We start from the raw sequence: 15,865 nt of genomic DNA on the forward strand, positions 1-15,865 counted from the left end.
ATCGATTCAGATTGACCGTACATTGTTATATGTTAGATCTATCCTGACTGCTTGGATGTATGTTCTTTTGCTGTAACTATAAGTTGGGCAAAAGATGATGGAAAATTGATGCTTGCAGTAATCAAACCAAAGATGAATGGTTCAAAACAGGCCCGGCGCAGCGTTTTCAAAAGTGTGGGGGCCCACTTCCGGGTTTCGTGAGCTAACCAAAAAAAAAAAATAAAATAAAATAAAAAAAAAAACGTCGGCTCATCTCTTCTCCCCGTCCACCTCCGGGTTTCTTCAGCTGACAAGCGCCCCCCCCCCCCTCCAAAAAAAAAAAAAGTCCCAGGTGTGGGGCCCCGAGCCCCCACGGCCCCACGGCCCCCACGGCTGCGCCGGCCATGCAAAAAGCAATGGTGTGCTTTTTCAGGCATAATTCACTAGAGCTTAGAGCTGTCACACAGGCAAGGAGATGCAGCCTGTGTCAGAAGATGCAGTGTAGACTAGAGCAGAGTCAAGTTAATGTTCTAGGTTGTTATAGTTTGATGTAACTATATTTCTGGCTTTATCTAGAGTAGATACATGTATATGTGTTCTATATTGGCATAGAGAGGGAAAAAAGCTGAAGTTGAACAATATGCACTGACATGTGTGTATACAAGTACACCTCAAGTATTCATTGCATTTGTTATGTTTATTGTCACAGCATAATCAGTGCTAGCTGGGTTAAGAACCTGGAGGTTGTCTCCTACCTGTACGTACTCTAGCTGGATTGAGTATTTGGATCGGTGAGTTCAAACACAGATATAGCAACTAGCGCATATTGTATTCTTCGTGTGCACATTTACACTTTTGTATGTCATATAACACAACTGCTCAGTTGCTGTCAGTCAGCACGAAGTGGAACAGGGCCCTGTTTCATAAAGCTGTTCATAAAGTTACGAACAACTTACGAGCGACTGGTGATCAGTTCTGATGTGCTATACTTATAAGAATTTCTATAATTCAGCACAAGAACTGATCACCAGTCGCTCGTAAGTTGTTCGTAACTTTACGAACAGCTTTATGAAACACCCTCCAGTTTGATAGTTCAATTCAATGTTATGCTTACATATGCTGTTTGTGCAAAGTGCAAAGCAAGTGACTATACAAGTACACATAGCTACCGCTCAGGATCAAACTTTATTATAATAGTAGGAAATGTGTATGATATCTAATATGCTGACATGTTTTGTTCTAGTTACTGAGAACAGTGTTACTATACTTGGAAATGACTATGCAGTGACAGGCATTTTAGCAGTAATTGGCTGCCTATTTGTTATCTATTGCATTCAATAGAAATACAGCTGTATACTAGCTGTAATCTAGTTTATCGATAACATAGAGAAGGTTATTCAGTTACAGGGGAGGATTGAGTGATCTATTCCATTGACTGTTTTGACATATTTGTATGTCACTATTTCAAGAAGATTTTGCAGTTCTTCTTTGATATGATCTGTACAGGCACTGCTAGATGTTAGAAGAGTTAAGACGATGGGAACTCAGTTGCATTATACACTCCTAAGAGTATGTTTCACATTAATGCATGATATTTTAGCCATCATATATACACTATGCATATGAGAAACATGTATGTAATTTCATATTCCTATTTTGAAAGACTAGGGATGTGATATCAGTCTAGCTCTGACATAGATATTTGACAGGGAAATTCTGTGAGCATTGATATGATACAATTGTTTGTTAGTTTGCCATCCTGGACAAGTTGTCAAAGGAAAAAATGTTGGATTGCTGCTATCCATGATGTTAACCGTGTTATGATTTGTCTGCTCTGTTTATATACAGGGGCTGTTTTGGCTGTTTGTATTTTTGCTCTGTTTTTGACTTGCTTTGGTCGGCTGAGGTACGCCGTGCAAATAAACGTCAAGTCACCTTACAGCACCAGAGTCCACTCGTCATTTGTGTGTGCAGTAGAATCCCTACCTCTCTTCATTTATCGCAGCGTTCTTACGTTTGAAGTATTATTGTTAGTCTCGTCGAATAGGTTATACGTCTACTGTTATCGGCACGGTGAACATGTAATAAATCACGAATAGCAACATGAACGCTCTGTTTTCATCCCGTAATATCCATCCTGTTCGAGATGAACGTGTTTTTATCACCACTTGCTTATCATGTTTCAGTTTGACTAGATAATTTTGTTCGTGATTTTTTTGTGCAGTTACAGTTCTTTATTCCCAAGGTTTATTATTCCGAAGGTTCAAAATTTCGAAAATGAAACAAGGCTCGATATTGCGAAGGTTCGTAAATCCGAAAATGAACACAAAAAGGTTCGTTAATCTGGAAATGAATAATGTTCCATATTTCGAAGGTGTCCGAAAATGAAAAAAAAAGGGGGGGTCGTAATTCCGAAGGTCCGCAAATATTCCCCTATTTGTCACTTTCGGATTAACGAACCTTTTTTTTTAAATTTAGGATTACCAAACCTTCGGAATACCAAACCTTATTTCATTCTTGGATTAACAAGCCGTTGAGTAACGAACCATATCGGACTAATGAACCTTCGGAAAACACCACAGTTAATGTTGGGATTAAGAAATCATATGCCATTTTGGTTGACGAGCATCTATAAGTATACGGAATTTGAGCGTTCAAAAATAACGGAGCTGCGGAACGACGAACCTTATATCATTTTCGGATTAATAAACTTTCAGAATGATGGACATCAGCCTGTTGTATTTGTTTATTTGTTTGTTTATTTATCTTCTACTAATGAGCACAGGCATGACAGGACACCATTGAAAACTCGTTTCAAAATCACTGTAGGTGTAGCACGGGGATGCATGAGAAGGGGGCTCTTTGTACTGACCAGATGGGATAGCCCTGGATGAACTGGAGGTCGCTTTCCCGCCGCTGAGCCCCATCTCGTGACAGACCACGTTGGCGTCGGTGTCGTCCCACGCGTCATCGCACACGGTGCCCCACCTGCCGTCATGTTTGACTTCCACGCGGCCCATGAACGGACTGTCGACGCCGGTAAGGCGGACTGTGCCAGCCTCGTCTGCAAAATAATGTTAATGTTGAAATGACTTTGGGAACTCATTTGTTGTTGTTGCTTTTTTTTTCGCTTCTGACGATTTATCAATGGCTTTGGCCTACAAAAAAAAACAAGAAACATACATACAAACAAACTAAGAAACATACAAGTGCCTTCAAAAATCCATGGAGATCATACAGTCGTTGTTACCCTGCCAGTCAGGCACATACTATGCAAAAATCGACTCAAGAAGTAAAGCTATGTTACGTCGAAAAAGTGTTCGTGACGCAGAGGCTACAGATTTGTGAAACTGTATGGACAGTCCACAAAATTGATATTAGATTGATTTTGAAACTGAATTTGTTTCCACTCATGCTCGTAGTTCGGAATTACACGTATGTAGTGAAATGAGTAATCAGATGAATCTTCACAAGTGAAAGAAAAGGTGCGAAATTCACAAAACATTGTTTACTCATATAGCAAAATGATAGGGCACTCGTTTTAGAAGGCATAGACGGTAGCTTAAAATGAATTGTTACAATTGGAGACTTTGATATTCCTACTGAAAGCATGGAGTACGTAATATCGATATTTGGGACCTACATATTGGTAGGTCCTGCGTGTAAATGACAAAGTGTAATTTTGACCGGTAAACGCCATACCCTAAGAAAGTCGTACACTGTATAGAGATTATGAGAGCGATACAAAAGTTTTTAAGCAAGATGATATCCGTTGAAAAGTAGTTTTTTTTTTCTGTTTTAGTTTATGTGTTGTAATGGGTAAGGGTGTAGTGTTCAAGTAAATTTAGATAAATTTCTCAGCCTCGCTGATCATGTTGAGGCGACCTTGGAAGCTTGTTGTCGTTGTTACCATTGTTGTGTAACAAACGACAGAATGACAGGATTTCTTCCGTTTAACCTGACGTCAAGTAATGATTCCTTAAAATCTACTACAATGTATTAAGTTACAAAAAAAAGTCAAGGAAAACACTTGCCCAAACATATTGTATTTTTCTACATCAACAACAACAACAACAACAAAACAAAGTTAAAGAGCAACTTACTCATTGTATCTGCGAAACAGGAGGGCGCCACCAGTGCCAGGACTGTGAAGAGGAGAAGTACAACAGTCTCCATGGTTACGCTGATACAAGATGCGCCAGGGTGCGATGTCGATGGTTTGTCACCGCCGACTGACGACCTTTTGTATTCTACGAGCAAGATGACAACATTGATAATAAATATGGTTAAAGTATCCAGGGAGTGCTGGTGACTTTTATATAGAGAGGTATGTAGGAGAAAACGAAGAGGTATGAACACAAAAATTGCTAAGAATTCCCAAGACAGAATAAAGAAGGAGGGTGAAGTGAAAAGGCGAGGAGAGTGAGGAGGAGGATGAGGAGGAAGAGAGGGAGGAGGAGGAAGGGGTAGAGAGGAATTTGACCCCAAATAATGAGATGGAGGGAGAGGAGAGGGAGGGGAAGGGGGGGGGGGTCGAAGAGGAACAGTAAATAGGATTGAGGAGAAAGGGTGAAGGGAAGGAGTAGAAAGAGGTTGTGAAAGAAGGAGAAGAGAGTTGGGAGAAGGGAAGATGTGAAGGAAAATCAATTCCAATGACGTGCAATTTAATAAATGTGAAGAGAAAATTAACATAATTTTAAACATTTTCGCAGGATCATCTTGTCAGTTTTTGTTGCTGTTATCGTCACCACATACATATTTTCTATAGATTATTTGATGAAGACATAACAGATCTAACGTTTGTATTCTATTAAAGGTCCTGTTTATATACCTTTGGGAGCAGTATTCTTAAAAATTTTCAAGATATCACATTTTGATGCATATGCGAATGACTGTGTAGGTCAGTTGTATCACGAAACATCCTATCATATAAAATTTTCGCATTAAAGCTTAAAATGTAAGGAGATATCACAGTTTTTCTCAATAAACCATAACTGTAGACAGTAACTATCTGGAAACATTCTTATCATAACTATTGTTCACATTTTGTACATTTAACAATACTTAACATCTATTATACTAATTCAATCTTTTACATTGGTTGTTTCTAACTCACGGCCCTAACTCACATTTTAGAACTATTTTGAAGCACTAGTGCTAGGTTTTTGTTTCATCTGTAAATGGTAAATTATGCCTTTAATCATTTGATGACAACAATATCAGATTACTTCTTATAATATACTTAACAAGGAAGGTTACGTTGGATGACGCTTGAAGAGAGGTGGCATTTGAACACTTGTAAAGCAGTCTTTAAGACACTTCATGGCAACATGCCCGAATATGTGCAAGAACTCATCACGCCTCTTGGTAGCATACATTCATATCGTACGCGAAACACAAGTTATAATGGTCTCATAATTCCACAAGTTAAAACTCAAGCCGGAAAAAAATCGTTTTCACACTATGCATCATGTATTTGGAATCAGCTCCCCGCTGAAGTCCGAAACGCCACCTCTCTTCAAGCGTTCGTAAGAGCATACATATCTCACTTGGGGTAGAATTCGGGTATTTTTGATATTCCTGTTTAATGTTTCTCAAATAATATGAGTTTGTGTTTTATCATCGTCAACGATTAACTTTGCATTTTTTCACTTATATAGCATATTGATGTTGTGTTTATGTTATGATGTAAAAAGGAATGTCCTTGATTTGTTATTTTGTGTTTGTTGAACTGTTATATTTTGTCATTCTGTTGCAGGGCCCCCTAGGATAACAGTGTTTAAACCACTGATGGGGCTACCCTGGGTAAAGAAAACTGAATAAATAAATAAAATAAATAAACATCTTCCTTACACTGGAACTTGTCCTGATTGCACTAAAAAAATTCAAATCACCTCGCTGATACCTTCCCATGTATTGTCACCGAGTCTATGTCGTTATCATAGTGAAATTGCAGCCAAACAAGGTCGTTAATAGGGAAGCCCATTGTGCTCTGTTGTCTTTGACTGAACAGCATGGCTTGTCATTCACGGCTGGCAAAATGTTTCAGATCCGCTATATTTTCTTTGGCAGCGGTGGAATAATTCTTCTTGTCTGTAAATATACTGTCGCTGATACAGGACAATTGACGGGACTCTGAACAGCCCATTTTGCTTCGACAATTAAGATGCACCTACAACACGAGGAGTTCCATTCTCTTTCTTGTATTCCATCCCTCTCCTTCTCTTTCTGTCATATGTCCTTACTTTTCTTCAATTTGATTTAACCATGTAGGCATATTCCTTCTTCACTTTCTTTTTCGTCATTCTTTCGTTCATCTATTCTTCTGTTCTGTCATTCTTTTGTTTTTCTTCTTTTGTCTTTGTGTTTTCTTTATCGGTACATCATGATCACGAGACACAGAGATGAATGAGGCACAGGGGAGCGGATGCCCCGTTTCCTGGTGTATAGGAAGGCACCTGTTTATACATGGTGGTTAACCAGTTTCCTCACGGAAAGGAACTCTACCACGTCCGTCTATATACCAATTGATGGCACTTGTAAAGGGGTTCTTCGTGTGCAGTGGCGGCACACTTAGGCACGAAAAAACACAAGGCTATTAAAGAAACTGGGAGCCTTTCGATACAGCATATCATTTACAAAATGGCGCTCCCCGATATTGGTATCACGTCACCTGCTGAAATGCTTTCGTTGTTATGTTTCTAACTTCTTTATCATGCTGACTGATAGAGTTTCATTAGGGTTGTTTAATAATTAAAGTTGAGAAACGCAAGAGAGATATCTGTTTAAAGCAAACCTATCAAGTAGGCCATCATTTCACATACACTCTCCCTATTTCCTTGTCAAGATATCAGATTATTTTATTTTATTTTCCCCTCCAAGTATATGTTTAAGATGGCTATGAGATTAGAACATCTAATTCTTCCTGCCGGAACCTATAACCATTATAAAGTCATGCCATTTCCACCTTGTGATGTGTTACTCCAAAATATGCATTTCATATCAGAATTGAGTTATTTTCCATAATCATGACATCATGCAAACTGGATGAGGAAATAATGTCATCTCCTTACAATGATTCTCCAATTGGCATTGGGGTTTAAGATCATTATGCCAATCAGTTTTTCAGTCTATAATTGTGCTTTGCCTACCAAGAGCAATCCCTCCTATACAATACTATTGCTAACTCAATTATCACCTACATGCACATTGATTCCACTTTTTTTCCACTTAAAGTTCAATGAAGATACGAGTGATACCCAATGTGAGACTTGCAAGATAATCAAGGAGCATTAATATTATCATTGCAGTTCGCACACTATACCTATTCTAAAAGTGTTCGTACCACTAATATCTCAATGTCGAGCAAACGTTCGAGACTGCACATAATATATTCATAATTTTCTTATATCTTGCATTCCCTTCACATGAATGTTAATGAATTCTTATTTTCCGTATTCGTTCGACGACACTCTATCTATTAATCATTTACAAGGTGAACTTGAAAGGGGATCGAGTAAAATTTCCTATGCAGTAGCCGCTCTTTCATGTTTCGAAAGCGTTAATTGTTGACGTGACTTGGCTCTCGTCACCCTGTACATGGTAGAGTGACGTCAGAAGAGGTATGAACACAAAATTGCTAAGAATTCCCAAGACAGAATAAAGAAGGAGGGTGAAGTGAAAAGGCGAGGAGAGTGAGGAGGAGGATTAGGAGGAAGAGAGGGAGGAGGAGGAAGGGGTAGAGAGGAATTTGACCCCAAATAATGAGATGGAGGGAGAGGAGAGGGAGGGGAAGGGGGGGTCGAAGAGGAACAGTAAATAGGATTGAGGAGAAAGGGTGAAGGGAAGGAGTAGAAAGAGGTTGTGAAAGAAGGAGAAGAGAGTTGGGAGAAGGGAAGATGTGAAGGAAAATCAATTCCAATGACGTGCAATTTAATAAATGTGAAGAGAAAATTAACATAATTTTAAACATTTTCGCAGGATCATCTTGTCAGTTTTTATTGCTGTTATCGTCACCACATACATATTTTCTATAGATTATTTGATGAAGACATAACAGATCTAACGTTTGTATTCTATTAAAGGTCCTGTTTATATACCTTTGGGAGCAGTATTCTTAAAAATTTTCAAGATATCACATTTTGATGCATATGCGAATGACTGTGTAGGTCAGTTGTATCACGAAACATCCTATCATATAAAATTTTCGCATTAAAGCTTAAAATGTAAGGAGATATCACAGTTTTTCTCAATAAACCATAACTGTAGACAGTAACTATCTGGAAACATTCTTATCATAACTATTGTTCACATTTTGTACATTTAACAATACTTAACATCTATTATACTAATTCAATCTTTTACATTGGTTGTTTCTAACTCACGGCCCTAACTCACATTTTAGAACTATTTTGAAGCACTAGTGCTAGGTTTTTGTTTCATCTGTAAATGGTAAATTATGCCTTTAATCATTTGATGACAACAATATCAGATTACTTCTTATAATATACTTAACAAGGAAGGTTACGTTGGATGACGCTTGAAGAGAGGTGGCGTTTGAACACTTGTAAAGCAGTCTTTAAGACACTTCATGGCAACATGCCCGAATAATTATGTGCAAGAACTCATCACGCCTCTTGGTAGCATACATTCATATCGTACGCGAAACACAAGTAATAATGGTCTCATAATTCCACAAGTTAAAACTCAAGCCGGAAAAAAATCGTTTTCACACTATGCATCATGTATTTGGAATCAGCTCCCCGCTGAAGTCCGAAACGCCACCTCTCTTCAAGCGTTCGTAAGAGCATACATATCTCACTTGGGGTAGAATTCGGGTATTTTTGATATTCCTGTTTAATGTTTCTCAAATAATATGAGTTTGTGTATTATCATCGTCAACGATTAACTTTGCATTTTTTCACTTATATAGCATATTGATGTTGTGTTTATGTTATGATGTAAAAAGGAATGTCCTTGATTTGTTATTTTGTGTTTGTTGAACTGTTATATTTTGTCATTCTGTTGCAGGGCCCCCTAGGATAACAGTGTTTAAACCACTGATGGGGCTACCCTGGGTAAAGAAAACTGAATAAATAAATAAAATAAATAAACATCTTCCTTACACTGGAACTTGTCCTGATTGCACTAAAAAAATTCAAATCACCTCGCTGATACCTTCCCATGTATTGTCACCGAGTCTATGTCGTTATCATAGTGAAATTGCAGCCAAACAAGGTCGTTAATAGGGAAGCCCATTGTGCTCTGTTGTCTTTGACTGAACAGCATGGCTTGTCATTCACGGCTGGCAAAATGTTTCAGACCCGCTATATTTTCTTTGGCAGCGGTGGAATAATTCTTCTTGTCTGTAAATATACTGTCGCTGATACAGGACAATTGACGGGACTCTGAACAGCCCATTTTGCTTCGACAATTAAGATGCACCTACAACACGAGGAGTTCCATTCTCTTTCTTGTATTCCATCCCTCTCCTTCTCTTTCTGTCATATGTCCTTACTTTTCTTCAATTTGATTTAACCATGTAGGCATATTCCTTCTTCACTTTCTTTTTCGTCATTCTTTCGTTCATCTATTCTTCTGTTCTGTCATTCTTTTGTTTTTCTTCTTTTGTCTTTGTGTTTTCTTTATCGGTACATCATGATCACGAGACACAGAGATGAATGAGGCACAGGGGAGCGGATGCCCCGTTTCCTGGTGTATAGGAAGGCACCTGTTTATACATGGTGGTTAACCAGTTTCCTCACGGAAAGGAACTCTACCACGTCCGTCTATATACCAATTGATGGCACTTGTAAAGGGGTTCTTCGTGTGCAGTGGCGGCACACTTAGGCACGAAAAAACACAAGGCTATAAAAGAAACTGGGAGCCTTTCGATACAGCATATCATTTACAAAATGGCGCTCCCCGATATTGGTATCACGTCACCTGCTGAAATGCTTTCTTTGTTATGTTTCTAACTTCTTTATCATGCTGACTGATAGAGTTTCATTAGGGTTGTTTAATAATTAAAGTTGAGAAACGCAAGAGAGATATCTGTTTAAAGCAAACCTATCAAGTAGGCAATCATTTCACTTACACTCTCCCTATTTCCTTGTCAAGATATCAGATTATTTTATTTTATTTTCCCCTCCAAGTATATGTTTAAGATGGCTATGAGATTAGAACATCTAATTCTTCCTGCCGGAACCTATAATCATTATAAAGTCATGCCATTTCCACCTTGTGATGTGTTACTCCAAAATATGCATTTCATATCAGAATTGAGTTATTTTCCATAATCATGACATCATGCAAACTGGATGAGGAAATAATGTCATCTCCTTACAATGATTCTCCAATTGGCATTGGGGTTTAAGATCATTATGCCAATCAGTTTTTCAGTCTATAATTGTGCTTTGCCTACCAAGAGCAATCCCTCCTATACAATACTATTGCTAACTCAATTATCACCTACATGCACATTGATTCCACTTTTTTTCCACTTAAAGTTCAATGAAGATACGAGTGATACCCAATGTGAGACTTGCAAGATAATCAAGGAGCATTAATATTATCATTGCAGTTCGCACACTATACCTATTCTAAAAGTGTTCGTACCACTAATATCTCAATGTCGAGCAAACGTTCGAGACTGCACATAATATATTCATAATTTTCTTATATCTTGCATTCCCTTCACATGAATGTTAATGAATTCTTATTTTCCGTATTCGTTCGACGACACTCTATCTATTAATCATTTACAAGGTGAACTTGAAAGGGGATCGAGTAAAATTTCCTATGCAGTAGCCGCTCTTTCATGTTTCGAAAGCGTTAATTGTTGACGTGACTTGGCTCTCGTCACCCTGTACATGGTAGAGTGACGTCAGAACACTAGTACTGAAACAGCTCACAGACATGCGGGAAAGGCCCTGTTTAGGTTGTGTAGAAACACGGCGGAACGGTGCACTTCATCACACCTTTGTCGTTACCTCGATTATAGTACTTGGAAGGAAGGTCGTCTCCGCGGAGACACCGGAATATTTTCCCTCTGCGAAGGCCACACGCCACGGCGACCCAGTAGTGTGAAAATCCAGTCCATGTTCACAAATAGTCGACTTTTATGAAATGGACACAAATGAAGCAACCTGAACAGTGATATCATCTCATTGAAGTCTTACCGAAAACCAATGCAAAATAAAAAGTAATCATAAAAAAATGATAAAGTTGTGGAATTCTAAGATTTCAAGTATTTCCGAGAACAGTGATGGTAGTCATTGTCACAATCCGCTCAAGAAGAAACTGCATTTTAAACATCCCATAAATAATGCTTCAGCAGCAAACCATGATTTTAGCAACTATGACTTTGTAAAGGGGATTACTTTTTACTAATGATTGCACTCCGAAAAGATAATGTTTTCTTTAGTTGCAGTTCGTTATTCCTGAGGTTCGCTGATCCGAAAATGAATTAAGGTTCGTTATTATGGTTCGTTATTATGGTTCGTTATTTGTTAGACGATTTACACTTTCTTATTTTACCATAGACTCCTATACAAACATACTTACCTATATATACATACATACGTACATACATTGTACATACATACATACATACATACATATATACACACAAACACACACTCACACGCACACATATATATATACATACGTGTATATTGAAGTCTACATTACTATTCCTTTAGTTTGACTTTACTTTTCTTGTAAGAATCAACTTGATCGCAAAGGGGATCCCTTTTTTTTTCGTACTGACGAGTTTAATACTGTTCTGGCATGGATTATATTGTTTGTCCCTGTCAATGATTGCATAACAATGATGTCACATTTCTTCCTTGTCAGGGTTACGTCCAAGACCTGGAAAGGCCAAGGAAACGCTCTCCCTGTTGCGCAAACCGCTAAACGAGGAACTTCAGGAAGCTGTGCACGCATTGGGTGACGCTATTTTATAACAATGGTCACATTATCCTTATAATTTAATTACATTAATGTTTGTATATGAACTGAGGTGAGCGTCAAAGAAATTCATCATCTTTATATCACAATAACAACATTATTGTCACCATTATCATCACAAGTATTAAAATATTGTTGGTTATATTGTTATCACTATCAAAGCGTTATCAAACAAACTTGTTTATACCATCACGACGGATTGGCAAATTGTCCTTCATCGACTTAAAGACGAAACACCGAATGATCGGTGCTTATTTACGTCAATGAAGGGCTATTTGTCAATCATTTGCGATAAAACTAAACTCGACGCAAGATTGCATTAATTCAATAAACTTGCTTTCATGTGAGCTGCTTCATATCACATCATATCATATCATATCATATCATATTATATCATATCATATCATATCATCACATGTATCATATCATATCATATTATTACATAATCATATCACATCATATCGTGTCGTAATCATGATGAATTCATTATTTTTTATTCATCTCCCTCGAACAATACATAAGAGAATGGAAATGACATAATCACTATCATCTACATTCGTAGATCAGACACTGTGCCATAAAGTGCACTTGGATGCACAACTGGACCAATGGCCCGAATTCACGAAGGTGGTACAAATGAAACCATGGTTTAAACCATGGACAAAAACCATGGAGCGCCAAGTGTCGGACGGAATACTTGTTTCGTTACGAAATCAGTCTTTTCGTCGATGAAATGATTATTTTGTAGCGAAATGACAACATTTTGTAATTACATGAACATTTCGTCCACGAAATGATAATATCGTTAACGAAACGGCTATTTTGTCGACGAAATGACCAATTTCGTAACGAAATACTCTGTGCGACACTTGGCGCTCCATGGTTTTTGTCCATGGTTTAAACCATGGTTTCATTTGTACCACCTTCGTGAATCCGGGCCATGATGTTCGAACACTGAGTTATTTTCGTGACTCGAACACCTATAGAAAAAAGAAATATCCCAGCTAGTCATGATAGGTCTGTGGGAAGAAGCAACGAGACGAATAGCGGTATTTCAAACATTGTCATGCTGCCGTTACATCGGTTCAAAACAAATGAGCAATTTCAAGTGTAAATCCACCTCATGATCGATTTGGCTGTAAGATAAATGGCGACAATTCAAACAATCAATCAAGTCAAGTTTCCATATAACTTGGACATGAAATGCGAAAGTTTTGGAACAATGGCAGTGCGAAGCGACCATTGCAAAACAACACGAGGTGATGTCATCATCACCATACGTATAGACATGGTAGAATATCCTGTTTTGACAGGCAGTCAAGATGAAAGATGATATCATTCAGTGTCCTGTAAGGGTGATAACGATTGATGATTATGATCTATTGTATTGGCGGAAATATAGTAGTTAAATTATTGAGAACACAATAAACTACAAAAAAAAAAACACACACACAAAAACAGAAGATAAGCAGATGTTAATGCTTTTACTGACAAAGGATTGAGATAATTTTCTTTTCATCAATGTTCATTTTTTCTGTTTGTATGTGATGAAGCTTTTATACTGTTCCGCTTCTTTAATTTTACTTTTACCACAATGCATATTACAAGCAACTTAATGTCTGCTTTCAAGTGGAGTTACAATGGTTAGCTGATATACTATAGGTTTTTTTTTTTTATTATTCGAAAAGTTGTTTGTGTTCTACAGGAGTGTCTGTGAAACTAAGTGGTGAGATTTCCAACACCTATTCCACATCACCTGTTCGTGATATGTCAACATCAATGTGTTGAATACACTCTTAGTTTTTATTTGTCAAGCGTGGGGAAAGATTTGTCAAAGTGGCAGTAAAAATTCGTCACGTTATCATGACGATCACTTTATGTCAATAGACAAATGATTTTAGTAGTTTGACAAATTAAAAATCGGGAGATACTAATTCACGTCTCTACGTAACGAATGTATATTTTGTTTTGACAAACTTCTTTAACTGACGAATCCAACAAGCACGAATTGACAAATGGATATTGTCAGTCCGATTGCGGATTACGAATCTTACCAGACAAGACAAATTGAGGGACGAATTTAGACATACAATACGAATTTTGGAATGACAGTTTTCTGACAAATTTTAAACGGGTTTCCTTATCTTAAAAGATTCGTCAGAAATGATATCGTGCGCATGCGCCCTGTAGAGCAGAATGTTTAATTTTGATATCGACATTCGATCGTCAGAAAAATCGTGAAGAACCGCCATTTGAATTTGAGCCTGGCCTGGATCTGGCCGGCTGCCAGCAAGAGTTTCTTCGCGCGCAAGCGCATGCACGGTGAATTACCATGCATGGTACGCGTACGTGTACCGCGGCCAATAATGTGACATACGTACACTGACCGTTCTGACGCGACGCGTGACTTGTACTTTCAACGAATCGAATTGAAGCTAGCTGCGCATGCAATTGCAATCGCAAAAAGATCTGCAGAGCTAGAGGCATCGATCGACGGCGCAGAGCTAGAGCTGACGGTTTCACGGTTTGGTTGTTGAAAGGCTCCAGTCCGAACATCACTCAACGTTACAGATTAGAACATCGGGTAAGACTCTAAAAGTTAGCCTAATTGAGTATTGTAACTTCGCCCTAGCCTAGCTTCTTAAACTTAAAGTAAGAACTCAAACTCAAACTTTCATTACCACAAAGTTGATTTTACGGGTAAATTGCACTCTACCGCATGGGCGTCACCAGGGGGGGGGGGGTGCGTTGGGTGCGAACGCACCCCCCTTCAGATCCTTAAAAAAAAAAAAAAAAAAAAAAAAAAAAAAAAAAAAAAAAAAAAAAAACTTCAGTCTGCGAGCGACCTCAACGCCGGACGCTAAATAATTATTCTTTTCTATTCTTTTTTTAATTCTGCTCAAGGGACAACCAAAAAAAAAAAAAAAAAAAAAATCGTGGGCAAAAACAATTCGCACCCCTGGTTCTGGCAGCACTGATTTTATATATATTATCTACTAGTATTCTATACAGTGTTTACTATGTATCGACCGTACTGTACATCCGTATGGTACGGAGCACGTTACGTTTGCATGTACGTGAGCTACTTACAAGTATGTAGGGTCTATGTACGTTACTTCTGACCAATCCATATTGCCAGCCCAAGAGCGAGCCTTAGCCTCATTAAAAAAAAAAAAAAAAAAATGGAGGGGCAAGCATATCATTTTGCCCACACCCCCCCCCCTCCATAATTCCAGAGACGAGAAGATTTTCTTACCTTTTTTTTTGACAGAAAAAAAAAATGTTGCCCCCATAAAAATATTGGAGGGGCAAGCATATTTCAATTTTGCCCCCCATAATTAATAATTTCCGAAATGAGAAGATTTTCTTGCTTTTGAAAGAAAACAAATGTTGCCCCATACAAAATATTGGAAGGCAAGCGCACCATTTGCCTCACCCCATGCACATAATCATAATTTCCGCGCTGAAAAGAGTTTCTTGCTTTTTTGTTAGAAATCTGTCCAATTATTTCACCCAAAAGCAGTGGCGTAACTACGGAGGGGGGGGGGGGAGGGCCCACGGGGTACCCCCCCAATCCGCTGGTAAAGAAAAAAGACTTACCAAAATTGTAATTCAAGGGTTATAGTAAACTGCTTTTGAATGAAAGAGTGATAAAGAAATAAGATATTTTTCTATGATTTCTTTTAACCATAATTACATAGGTATATAGTGTGAAACATTGTCCAAAAAGCTAGATCATTGATTTTGCAGTGTTCTTTACATACTAGTCTATATCAAAATGCCTTGCATTGCCAATAAAAAGACTTGACCTGGGCTAATTCCTAACTTTTCCATGTATATAATACACACACACACAAACAAATACGCACAATTATAGGGGATGCTCGAAAGTGCAGATTTTGGACATCCTTCCCCC

The 15,865-nt window shown here is 38.1% G+C and overlaps 1 pseudogene; it reads right to left on the reverse strand.

The window, feature by feature from the left end:
- The window catches only part of LOC139738054 (scavenger receptor cysteine-rich domain-containing protein DMBT1-like), a 140,629-nt pseudogene that overhangs the window by 68,638 nt on the left and 56,126 nt on the right, over positions 1-15,865 (reverse strand).

This window comes from Diadema antillarum, unplaced genomic scaffold (genome assembly GCF_040938485.1).
Source record: "Diadema antillarum isolate AM-2024a unplaced genomic scaffold, OU_Dant_1.0 seq00000720_RagTag, whole genome shotgun sequence".
NCBI lineage: Eukaryota > Metazoa > Echinodermata > Echinoidea > Diadematoida > Diadematidae > Diadema > Diadema antillarum.